Here is a 12467-nt window from a genome sequence, read left to right as displayed (position 1 = left end):
CCACTGGTCTCTGTTTGAGGTCCAGGAGACTTTCTGATATTAGTGTTATTTACAAGGAAACTGCTTTTGGCCTGTTTTTCAGGAACTCCTGCTCTTGGCTTTCTTATGAGGTGAAAATTTCTGCTTCAGTGAAGGCTCTCAAAGAGGCTTTGTAATGCTGCAACACTACCTGGGATTTTGATGTAAAAATCCTTTAAAGTTAGAGGCTGCCTCATCTTACAGCATTTCCTGTAGAGCTGGTCTGTGCATTCCTCCGGGAGAAATGTGGTGAGGTTTCTGGTGAAATGTTCATCCAGTGTCCACTTCCATACAGTGCCAAGGTCTTCCTCCCGCCATGCTGTCTTCTCCTTCAGCTTTTCAGTCAGCTTTAGCATTTTCTGGCTGCTGAATAGTTGCAGAACTTTGTCAGGGAGCTTTTGGGATGGCACCAGACTCCCCTCTTGCCCACTGACACCTGTTGTTTTCCTTTCCAGCATCTGGGTGCCTTCTAAGTAGCTTTCAGTTCTTCTGAACAACCAGAAAATTTTCAGCTGCTGCTATGCAAACTTGACTGCCATCTTCATGCTCTTCCTGAATAGTTATCCTCCTTATTTACAGCCCAGATAATGAAAGAAGAAGGTAGAAGATACTTATTTGTAAGGGATGCAAGAGGAAAATGAGGTTTTATGGTATACTCACAGTGTCAAATCCCTCTTTTTCTGATGAGTAACTACCCAAACACAAGCTATGAAAACACAGAGATGTCTGCTCCTCAGGTCTCTGCAACCTGTAAAACTGAGGATTCATCCATTTCCCTGAAAAGAAATAATTTTATGGCTATTTTTCTAATTGATTGGAAAGACAAAATCCTTGCAACTCCCAAGAGGCTCCGCTACACCTCACAACAATTATAGTCTGTTTCCTTTTCTATAGCTCGGTTTAGATCTTGACTTTTCTTTGTCTCATCTCCCAGGCAGATCTCACAAGTAGTTGTTTCTGTTTTCTTCCTGCCTGTGCCACAAAGTTTGGAGAAATGCAGTGCAAGTTTTTATACCAGATTGGTGTGGCAAATATCAAAAGATAAAGGAAAACCAAAAATCCTTTCTGAAGCTTCCATGCCATTGAAATACAGCAGAACGTGGCTTTGCTGAGATGGAATTTATTAATCATCACAGAAATCTCTGCAAGGACTTGAATTTTTCACATATGTCATGTGAGCTCCTTTTCCCAAAGGTCCCATGTCACTAACTTGGCTGCTGACCTGTATTCATGTCGTTGCAGTGTCTGTGTGCATTGAAGATCTGCAAATAACTAACAAGACAGGTTCAAATTTTCACAATGCAGATACATGGCTGGGGTAGCAGTTAAGGAAACTGATGGCTGTGGAAAGGCTGAACTGTCAGTTACAGAGCAAGAGTGAGCCAGGGAGGAGAAGTAAAAGCTGTTGACTGTCAGTCATGGGCTGACCTTGACATCTGTCTGTTCCTTTCCCATAGACAGTGTTTTGCAGGAGAAGCAGCAGAGAGAAAGCTTTGAAGAATGTTGCTTTGAGAGCTGTGAGCTGGCATGTTGGAAATGAATGGAGATGCTGGTGTACGGAAGCAGGAGGTGACCGCTTGCTTCTGAGTCATTTGGCAGGGTGCTAACCCAAACCAGTAAGGCTGCAAGGGTGCATCTCACAGTCTCCACAGGGCTGTGGGGTCTGTCCATACCCCTGGGGAAGGCTAGGGACCCTGTAAAGTGATTGCATCTGCAAAACCAAATAAGGGGCAAATTTTAGGGTCACAGAATGTTCAAGAACTCCTCAGCATGATTGCACTGCATGAGTTGAGAGGAAAAAAAAAAAGCCTGCCTGGAACAGAGCAGCAAATCAAAAAAGATCTGAACTCTCCCAGCAGTATCCTATCTCAGATAATCTTTTTCTATGACATTAATTTCCTTAGGCAGAAGATTAAGCACTTTTAAATGAATTATAGTGATTTTAGTTTCTGCTATCCTTGCATATTGCTGCAATTATCTGTGTGTTCTCTTAGTTGCCCTGCTGCCATCACAGAGCCAAAAAGTTTAATAATGGTTCAGCCAAAACCTGCTCATTCTGTGTTTGTGTCTGACATGTCAGTATCTCATAGAATGAGCACCTCTGATACTTAAATGGAATTAATTTTGTACTCCTACCCAAAAAAGATCTGCTCACCACTTATCAAAGATATTCCAAGGTGAATTTTAGGTGGAATTTGTAGTGACTTTTTCCTTAGGTTAAATTCCATTTCATTTGGACATGTTCCTCTAAGTCCCTAGATGATTCTAGTGTATCATCTAGTAGTGTCCTAAAGGCTGTGTTGAATTACTGAAGAAAAATGTATCTGATTTGTGGTCAAGGTGTTAAAAATTGAAGGCAGCATTCAGACAAGACATCCTAGCTACAGTCTTGGTTGAAAGGATAAGTCAGGAACTTTAATCCCAAAATCAGAGATTGAGCAGAGGAGTGTTTTTATTAATTTTTAGGTGTTATGAGTGCATACAACCCTTTTAGACTCAAAAGAAGAGGTATCACAATCTGCATCAATGCTAGAAACAGCCCTAACAGCTATATTACTGGAGGGCTTGTTCAGGTTAGCATTTCTGGAAGCCACTGCGTGGTGCTGCTTGGATTTACTTTGCCTGGCCCCAGCACACACAGGGTGGCTCAACTCAGCTGCCTGGAGGACCTCAGTCACATGAGATGCTGATACTTTCTCACCAAGAGTTTCTACTCTCTATTAGCTGACGCTCCAAACCTATTGAATTTAACGAGAGTCTTTCCACTGACATCATGACTTTGATTTATACCCTTAGTACATAACGCATTGTTTCAAGTATGAGTCTTAATATTCTTACTCAGTCTGCAGCTCTTCCAAGTTAAATATGAATAAACAGAGAGAAGAAAAAAATCCGCAAGGCAAGTTTAAGAGCTTGCTCTGTGTCTGTTAGAGGCAACTCTTGACTAATGAGAAGAAGCAGTGGGAAAGGGTGTTTTTTGCGTAGAAATTCAGTCTGAGGGAGTCTTTGCAGACAGAATGTTGCACAGCTGAATTATTTTCTATCAGAAATGGCAACTAAACCTCTCTTGCAATATTTAGACCAGTAAGAATGCTAATGGAATAAAAACCTTGTATGTTTATGTTAATCAAATCTGTCAGCCACTGTATTTTTCTTCTATTTTAAGTGTGGTTTTCTGAAGAAATGAGGCTTATACAGTTGCCATGGCTGTCTGTCCATCTGTTGGTCCCCCAGCTCCTCCACGTATCTTTTCAAACTGTCAGCAAATTTCAGCCAATCTGGAAAGAAAGGAAAACCAGTCAAAGACATGACCATTTTTATGAATTTCAGGAAGTCTGGTGGAAATTTTCCAAAGGCTTGATTAATGTCCCCTCAAGGTAAAGCCATGATCATTCAGCCATTGTCCTTTCTGTATGCCCAAATGTATGAAAGCCATCTGCCTTCTCGTTTGTGAAAGGTTTTGAACCAGTTAGAGCATAGGCTGTTTCTTGCTTGCCTCAAAGCAATGGAAAAGGAAAGGTTTGGTGAGAGCTGAAGATGCCACTGGAGACCTGCAAGAGATTGGAGGGGAACTGTAGGGTATCAGACGGAAAGAGAAATAAGTGAGACCACCATGATGAATGGCTGTAAGGGAGGGATACCTATAAGGTATCATTCACTGTCAGTTTTTCAGGAACATGACTGTTTTTGAAGAATGAACAAGCATCAAAAGACCTGAGAATATTGTCAGTGAGGGATGCAGAGTAAATTCAAAAGTGTAACAGGGTGGTAGTGGGCTGGTTTCAGCAGTATTGTGGGGTTATGTAACAAATCCATAGAAAGCTGAGTTTCATTAGCTCCACTGCTGACAGAAGAACTTGTCTTATCGAGCTTTTTGTTGGCAAGGTTAGACGAGGGAATGACTGAAGTTATTCAGAAAATATGCTCTCATGATTTCTTTGGGGCTGTGCAATTGTACCGACAGAGATAGCGACTCTTTTTCACGATAAATTATGTCCAGAAAGCATACCTATCCTCTGCTGTCTGCCTTCCTCGAAGCACCCACTGGCTTCTCTTGATTCCAGGACTTAGTTCTTCTGAAAAGGATGATTGTCTTGCTGTGCCACAAAGGTGGAGCTGCGCTGATTAAATGGAGCCTTTGTGAGCAGTTCCTTGGACGATGTGAGGAGGACCCTGCTTTAGAACTATGTGAAAGCTTATACTTACTTGGATGGCAATCAGCATGCCTTGGTGGATGAAGCATTGGCCGTCTGTGTATCATCAAGGAGCTTGAAGAGTCAATTCAGTCCAGACAGTAAACAATGAATTGCTGACACTTGCAGCTCTGCAAGAGCTCAGAAATACCAGCATGCACATCTGAGCCCTATCAGTGGAAGCACACAAGGATTACATTCTTTTGGTGATGGCTGCATTTTGACGTGAATAATCTGATGGGAGCCTGATGGTGTCCAACACATCCATTCTTGCCTTGTGATTCTTTTGCCATCTCAAATGTTGTTAGTTTTAATGATTCGATTACCCTTTATATATTCAGTTAGAGATGTAGGTTTCACCCGCCAACCCCCCTTTTTTTTTTTTTTTTTTTTTTTTTTTTTGAGTTATAATTAGTTTCCCTGAGAGGCAGCAGCTTTAATGCTTGGGTAGTTTTCTGAGAAGCTGGGACTGAAAAAAGCTTTTGGGAAATGACAATTATATCTCCATGGCTTTTATTTGGTATGCTTTATTTTAGTCTTTGTCTAGGCTGAAAGCTCTTGTTGACTGGCAGAAGATGCATTGAATCACTGAAATTAGGCAATTTGGGTGTAATGCCCTCCCCCCCCCAGTCATACAAAGAACTTGTATACTGACTGACAGTAAAATGCAATTTTTTTGGCTGATTTTATATTACTGGTGCAAAAAAAATGAATACCCCCTTTCCCCTATTCTCCAGGTCATTGACTGAATTCACATGAATTTTTTGCTGAACTTTTATAGACATTTATATGCTATGAACAGAAAATTTTGTAATACATGTTTGTATCAAGGTAATTCTAACAAGATGTGACTATTTAATCAGTGTCTCTTGGCAAGCAGAAAAAAAATTACTGTTGGCTTGGAAATGACCTTGGAATCTTCTTTTATATTCCCCTTTCTGTTGTCATTCCAAGGTGGCCCATATCTGTCTTGGGGATCTTGTGTTACCCTATAAAATCCACTCCAGGACTCCCTATATGGATGCATAAGGACTCTGCAGTGGGCTTAAACAGTAGTAAAAGAAAACATCTATGGAAACTCCTCAGAGATCATATAAACTGTTATCTTTTGAAGCTTGATATTTGCAGTTAGTTGCCCTGGTGTTGTGTCCTGGTTTCATGGCACCATTAGGAAAAAACAAAAGAGAACAATTTTCACAGTTTGTGGAGCTCCAGTGGGAATGCACTGAGGTGAGGGCTCCCAGCACTGAAAGAAAACCTGTGGGTTTACCTGTAGTTTATGGTAGTTTATGGTGCCTTTTTGCACAACAAATCTAAGGAAGAAATTTTGAGAGCATCTGAGAGGTCTTGTATGCTCTGCCTGAGTGGAAAGTTTCGTTATTATACTGAAATGATTAAGAGAAACATTTTATTTCCAAGAATGGGGACACATCTCTCTCCATCTTCTCACAGTGCAGGGAGCAGCACTGACTCCTGCCACACTGACTATGGCAGCTTCCCTCCCTGCTGCCCTGGGACAGGCTGCTTGCTTGCTCACTGTGCTCCTTGCAAGGGATACAAAGGGGATAATGTGAGGTGTTGCTTCTCCTCAGCAGCTGGTTTGGCCACTGTGGGAACCCTGGGTAAAGTCAAGCACTGCCCCCCACTCTGCTCCCCTTACTTATGTCCCTGCCCTGGCTGCTGAGGAGCAGCAGAGGGGCCCTGTGGGCCAGCATCTTACTTGAATTAACAGGGAGAGCAATCAGTACTTCTTGTAAGTTATTTCACCCCTCCAGTTTAACTCAGCTTCAAGCCAGGGCAAAGCCAGGGTTTCCATCACTTCTGGGAGACAGCAACTGTTTCTCCCCAAGGAAGCCCATAGCAGCTAGAAATGGAAAAAAACACTTGTATGTCCCTTGGTCAATCTCTGCCTCTTGCTATCTTTTTTTTTTTTTTTTTTTTTTTTTTTTAGGTATATTTGGGAATGATGTGTCTATAGTAGTTTTACCTGTCTCTCGTGCTGTCTATCATGAAGGGTTTCCAATCCCTCATTTTAAATGAAGTAGTATTCCCAGATGAAAAGGCTCATCTACCAGCAAAGTCAATGATATAATTTGTTTATATAGATTCAGTGCTACTAAAAGGTGGGGGTGGGGAGAGAAGAAAATTCCTTCACCATCTTGTACTTTTTACTTGTCAAGTTGTGTACGCTGTCAGTGAAGCTGTGCTCTGGAATGGTCAGGGATGGTATGGCCCCAAAAGGCTGTTGGTAGGGAAGAGAGTCAGGCTGTCTGCCACTCTGGCTTGGAAGGAGTGTGCTACATAGTTCTCATTTTCTGCATGCGTGATTAAAATTAAAGGAAAAAAATAATCTTGGCTCTAGCAGTGGGAACCACACAGATGTGAACTGAATGCAATACTGATCTTATTTTTGCCTGTATGCCACCACTTCCTGTGACCTGAAGGACTCACTACAGCACAGGCAAAGACATTAATTACCCTTTTCAGAAATAATGGAAGAAAAGTACTATATTCAGTGTTTCGTGATATACTTTCTGTGTTTTACTTTAGGCAAGTCTAACAGCTTTCCAAAATCCCAGATCTGTTGGAGATTTTATCCATTCCTTCCTTGGTAGTTGAGGATCCCAAGCACTTTTCCAAACTGATTGATCCAACCTCTCATAAAGCCAGGTAAGGCACACACACAGACCATGAGGAAAGCACACGTGACTGCACAAATGTGTGCATTTATGTACCCTATTTGGTCATGAAATTCATAGATGCCAGCTTCCTCCCCAGTCAAGGGACTCCATACATGCGTGTGCAAAGCCAGAAACATTTCTGTTGTGTGAGTAAACACATCATCTCTCTCTGTGTTTCCTGAGGATGGATCCTCCTAGGGGCTCAAAAGCCCTACCAGCTCTGTGGGTGCCTTGGGGGTTTATCATTGCTCCATGGCACTGCAGAGGGTATTTCCATTAGCTGTCCATGCCTCAACAGCCCACAGCCCCTCCTTATGTGTGTGGGCTCCTGCTCTATTCACATTACCTGCATTTTCACCTTCACACACAGTGCAGGTATCAACAGGCATCAGCCTGGTGCTAATTGCCTCCTCCAGAGACCTCGCAGCTCCTCTGCACGGCAGCGGCCCTGTTGCAGCTCTCCATCAGCAGACGTAGGAAGTCGTAGCCTGAAAAGCCAGGAGCTTCACATGGTGCCTTAACATGAGGTTACCAGGATGAATAGGCTAGAGTTTCAGTTCCAAGGAACTGACTTCAAGTTTTGGTTGCAGAGAGAATTATGTTTAAAGATCTCTTACACCTTTGAGAAGCTTTCCAGTTTCTGGGGTTATCACTGCTTAATCATACCCTCAACCCAGTGCAGGGTTCTCTCTCAAGTTCTCTCTCAAGACGGGGCTTGTTCAGGGATTTTTGTTTGTATGCTTGCTTTTTAAGTGTGACTCTTTCGCAATTTAATTTGAGGTTGTTTGTTAAAGGTATCTGCTTTCAGAAGATTGCTGAGAGTTTTTTGTGTAGAAAAAGTAAAACATATTTCCTCCTGATTAAAAGGTACATGACACCAGAAAATGTAACTGGAGAGGGAGAAAGATGTACAAAAGAGAATGGGGAGCATGTTGGCATAAGACACAGTTGACATAAGATATTCAGAGGAATTTTTAAACTGACATTTTTTGGAATTTGCTTATTGCATGAGCATTACATTTTATCTACATGAAAGTATCTGGTGGTGTAGGCCAGAGCTGGTATAGCCATCTTTTTGCTTGCTTTTGCATATCTCAGAAGGATGGTTATGCTTTTGAAAGAGGAGTTAATCCAGAAATGTAAGGTATGACAAATGCATCAGCCCCTGCCTGCACCTTGATGTTTAAGTTCTGGACTCAACGGTCCTCCATTTATGATACAACAGGAACATATTTTGTTCTGCTCTAGTAGCAGCACTTAATTGAATGCAACTGGCTTGTTGGGAAATTAGATGATTTGTCTAAAGCTCTAGGCAACGAACACATTTTTAAAGTAAGAGTAGAGTGTTCAAGTGATGCCAGCATTAGCAATCTGTAAATTACAGATGAGGTACACTGAGCAAACAGTGTGTTATCTCTCTGAATACTTAAATTTTTGCACATTTTTGTAACTTGTTTAAGGAAGACAAGAGCTGGACTGTCAGCACTGATCTTAGTTTTGCAGTGCTATGGCTTTCTATTTATAATGGTCATGAAAGAGGTCCTGAAGGCAGCATTTCTTGTCAGTGAATTAAAGATTCCCTCCTATCTGCAGTGTTTGCTTTAATTTGAATACTTGTCATGGATAATGAAAGATAGTCTGAGCAAGAGGGAGTAAACAAAGTTTTCGTGTCTCATCACCTTCCTTGCATCTTCCTATTAGTGGTCAAAATTAGAGCCTTGTTTGAATGGCTACGATGCTCTGTGGATGCCAAAGTGGGAAGCAGCCCATTGCTGAGGGGATGTCACTTTGTGTGGTTATCTTACAGCCTTCCATGTTAATGTGGAGACTCTGGCCTATCTTGTTTGTAGCAACTGATCAAATGTAAAGCACGTGCCTCAAATGCTGAGGCAGCTTCCTGATGTCACCCCTAAGTGGAGCAGGAGGTATGCCCAGCATGAGAAAGATGCAGTGCCGAGCTCCGGCTGTGCTTCCAGCTGCAGAACTGCCCACTGCTCCCTGGTGCAGGACCTGTGTTCTTGCCAGCCAGCCAAGCTCTAGTCATTTAATAAGCATCGTAGGCTTCTCATATTTGGTTGCCAATGTATACCTTTGGGCAACATTCACACCCTTCAGTGCCTGCTAATTAATTTGTTTTCTTACACTTTCCTGGGATTTGGATTGGCACCAAAGCCCCAAAGGGAAGATTCTAGCTGTCAAAAAGTGAATATTTATAATGAGTGTAAGGTGTAGATGGAAACCACATAGTTGTCACACAGCAGCTATGACATAAAAGATGCTATTTCTTCCATACTGTTTCCTGTAAGGGAAAGAGATATTTTAGGAAGGCAGAAGATGTGATTACAGAAGACAGCTACATGGAAACTGTCATTGAATGCTCTGCATGCTGAAATAGAGTAGTGTGCAGGAACAAGGCTGTGAGAAGTATTTTAATAAATATTAAGTTCATGGATGAATAGCAAAAATATGTAAGTATTGATTAAACATGGCTGGCTAGCCTGTGTAGCATTGTCCAGTTGAGGAACACGTGATTCAGAGTGGAAAGCTGAGGTTTTCCTCCTGGCCCTGAAACTACTTTTCTCTAAGACCTCAAGTTGTATTTTCCTCTGTGTCTCAGTTTCCTCATTTCTTAAATGCTGCTGTTTGCTAACATAATTCCAGACCATTGGTGATAAGTTATATAGAAGGACCCAGGAGTGAATATTATGGAACTCCGAGATACTAATTAATCATCTTTGGTTTTAGGTTCCCGGCCCTTTGCTGAGTACAGACTTTGAAGCCCTGTGGGAGCCCTGTATAGAGACCAAGATTCCCTTTCTGTGTCTGAGACTTCTTCCATCAGCCTCAGAGCCCTGGTGCTCAGGGCTTACCTGCCTGCTGTGATGCTGCCCCTTCTTACAGGCCCTGCACCCTCACACCTAGTGCTGGGCTCCCACAGGCAGTGACAGCTATTGAAATGGCTTGGTAATGAACTGTAGGGCAGCATCTCTATAAATTAAATCTGAAATTTATCTTCATGCAGTCTGATGACCATACAGAGTAATTCTAGCACGTAGCATCTTTCTCCATAACAGCACCACATCATGGATCTGCATACCAAGGAACCCTTCATGCTCCCCACGGTCAGCACATATAGTGAGCTCTACCCAGTTGCTCTTGCAACATCCTGTTTTCCTCATGATGCTTCAGGGAATTTCTGGTATCTTCAGAAGTGCCCTTGAAACCGTTTAAGAGAAGTAAGTAAATGTGTTTTAAATAGGCTGTGCTACTGAAGGTGATCTGAATGATGAAATAAAAGTATGCAGGTGACTAGTAAATGGCAAAGACATAAAATAGGAGGCTGATGTACAGCTCATTTGGCACTCGCAAGTCCTCTGATGGTGTTGAGTGCAAACCCTTGTGAGGCAGATGCAGAAACCAACACCTCAAACCTCCTTGCAACCAGTGGAGTTGCAGAGAGGCGGTGGTGGTGGTTTGTGTGACTGATTTTTCCCATCCCATCCCCACAGTGTGATGGCAGAAATGGCAAGCTGTATTCTCTGGGCCTGCACTGGAAACACAGAGACAGCCCTTCCCTGGGATGCAGTGCGAGGTCTGGGGGCTGCCTCCTGCTCTGTTTTAGCAAGAGAACATCTCTACAGCTCCCCATACCACCTTCTGTAGAACGACAACCAACATATGACTTGGGATTGAAATTCTTGCAGCTGATGGAAAAACAATTAAGATATCATTAAAATTCTATGTAGAGAGCCAAGAAAATGAAGATAATGTCAGAGGAAAGGTGATACGTAGGGCAGTACAGAGAATTCGCTTAAGTTAAGCCTGTCATTAGGCAGCAGCACAGAAGATGCTAATTGTACAGTGCATTTCATTCATCCCACAGAGAATAATTAACACTTTCCCTTCTGCCTTCACTGAAAAGAATGGATTCAACACATATGCTCTCTTGATAAGGCAGGAGTTGTCATATTCTGGGTCCTTATGCGCAGAAGAATTTTACCGCTGCGTTTCTTCACCTGCTGACTGTTGAAAAGGAAATGTTACTAGTCATGTGAGAGAATGCTGAGTGTTTTCATCTGTTGCTGTTACAGAAATTTTTGACCCAAGAACAAGCATCAGAACTGGCTTTCAGGTAAACGCAAGATTAATTATTACCCTAAATAGGGAAGAGCTGACCAGAGATTGCTCCTACCCTGAGAATCTGCATAGATGTACTGGAAGGGATGGAGAACAGTGCAGACAAGGACTTCTTGGGCCCATGTGGGCTTCCAGCAGCCTGGAAGGGTGCTGGGGATTTTTTCTTAAGATTTATTTCCAGGCTGATTCAGCTATTGACAGAGAAACCAGAGCTCTTGCAACATGTAGACTCTGACCTGCCTTGCTACCCTGATCACTCCCAGTCCTGAGCAATATTATTGTGACAGAGTAACAGCTGCTTTGCAAAGCAAATCTTAACAGTGCCAGGTCCAGTTGGAATGTTTGCACACAGCTTCACTTTGAAGTTTGCACTTGAGCCTCCCACACTCCTCATGAAATTGAACTAGAGGTGATAGTCTTCACTTCCTTTTAAACTTGAGAAGATATCATTGCATATTACTACCCAGCTGATGCTGTACTCCAGTGGTGACTGTGCTTCAAGTGATCCATGTCCATGTGGTCTTTCTATTTCACAGAAATAATTCAGATTGACTAATTAAAGATTACAAAGCAGTCTGACATTGTTGGCTGAAAATTCTACCTTGAAAATAAGATAGATACTCTACACACTCCGATACTTTCACCAGAGTCTCTGTAAGACAAGGTGTGTGCGTACAAGCTGGTGTACTTGACGTTAACTGAAATTTTTCATCCCAATTCCTGCCAGAGACAGTCCAAAGAACCCTCTTCCCTCAGTCTAGGCATCTTCAAAGTTTTGGGAAGTTTTCCTTAGGGCACTGTCCTCTTGATGCCTGCCAACAGCATCAGTAGATGGCTGGCTCTGAGTCTCGTGACAGCTGCAGTGTGAATGTGGGAGCTGCACAGTTACACAACCTCTCCACTGCCCTGCTACCCCACTGTTTGCATTACAGCAGCACAGCTAAAGGGGCCCTGTCACCCCCGCAGTGGATTTACTTCTCCTTGGCACTTTGGGCCTACAAAAGTAGGCTCCTCCAAGGTCCCAGCTTGTTTTCAGCACTGTAGACACCTGCTATCATGTGGACTCTGAAAATGCTGAGCCAAATTCCTTCCAAATGTTTGCATACACTCTTGAGACAAAGCTGTAAGATGCTCTTGCCTCTCTCTGATACAAGCTGAGATAGCAGCACCCTGTCCTCAGTCCACCATTTCTGCAAAGTTCTGCCGGAAACCAGGGAACATCTGTATACGCATACCTCCCAGGCCTGGTCTTCACCTGTTAGCCCCACAGCTGACATGTGGGGCTTACATTGTTTCTGTACAGCCCCTTCTGTCCCACTGTTGCATCCAAGCTGGCACATGAGTAATCTGACTGAAATTGGGTTTGAGGGAGAATGAATTTAGTTCAGGGGCTGAAAAGGGATATGTCATAAACAAGACTTACGTTTCTTAAAGCACT

This window comes from Corvus moneduloides, chromosome 3 (genome assembly GCF_009650955.1).
Source record: "Corvus moneduloides isolate bCorMon1 chromosome 3, bCorMon1.pri, whole genome shotgun sequence".
Taxonomy (NCBI): domain Eukaryota; kingdom Metazoa; phylum Chordata; class Aves; order Passeriformes; family Corvidae; genus Corvus; species Corvus moneduloides.
This window is presented reverse-complemented; position numbering follows the sequence as displayed.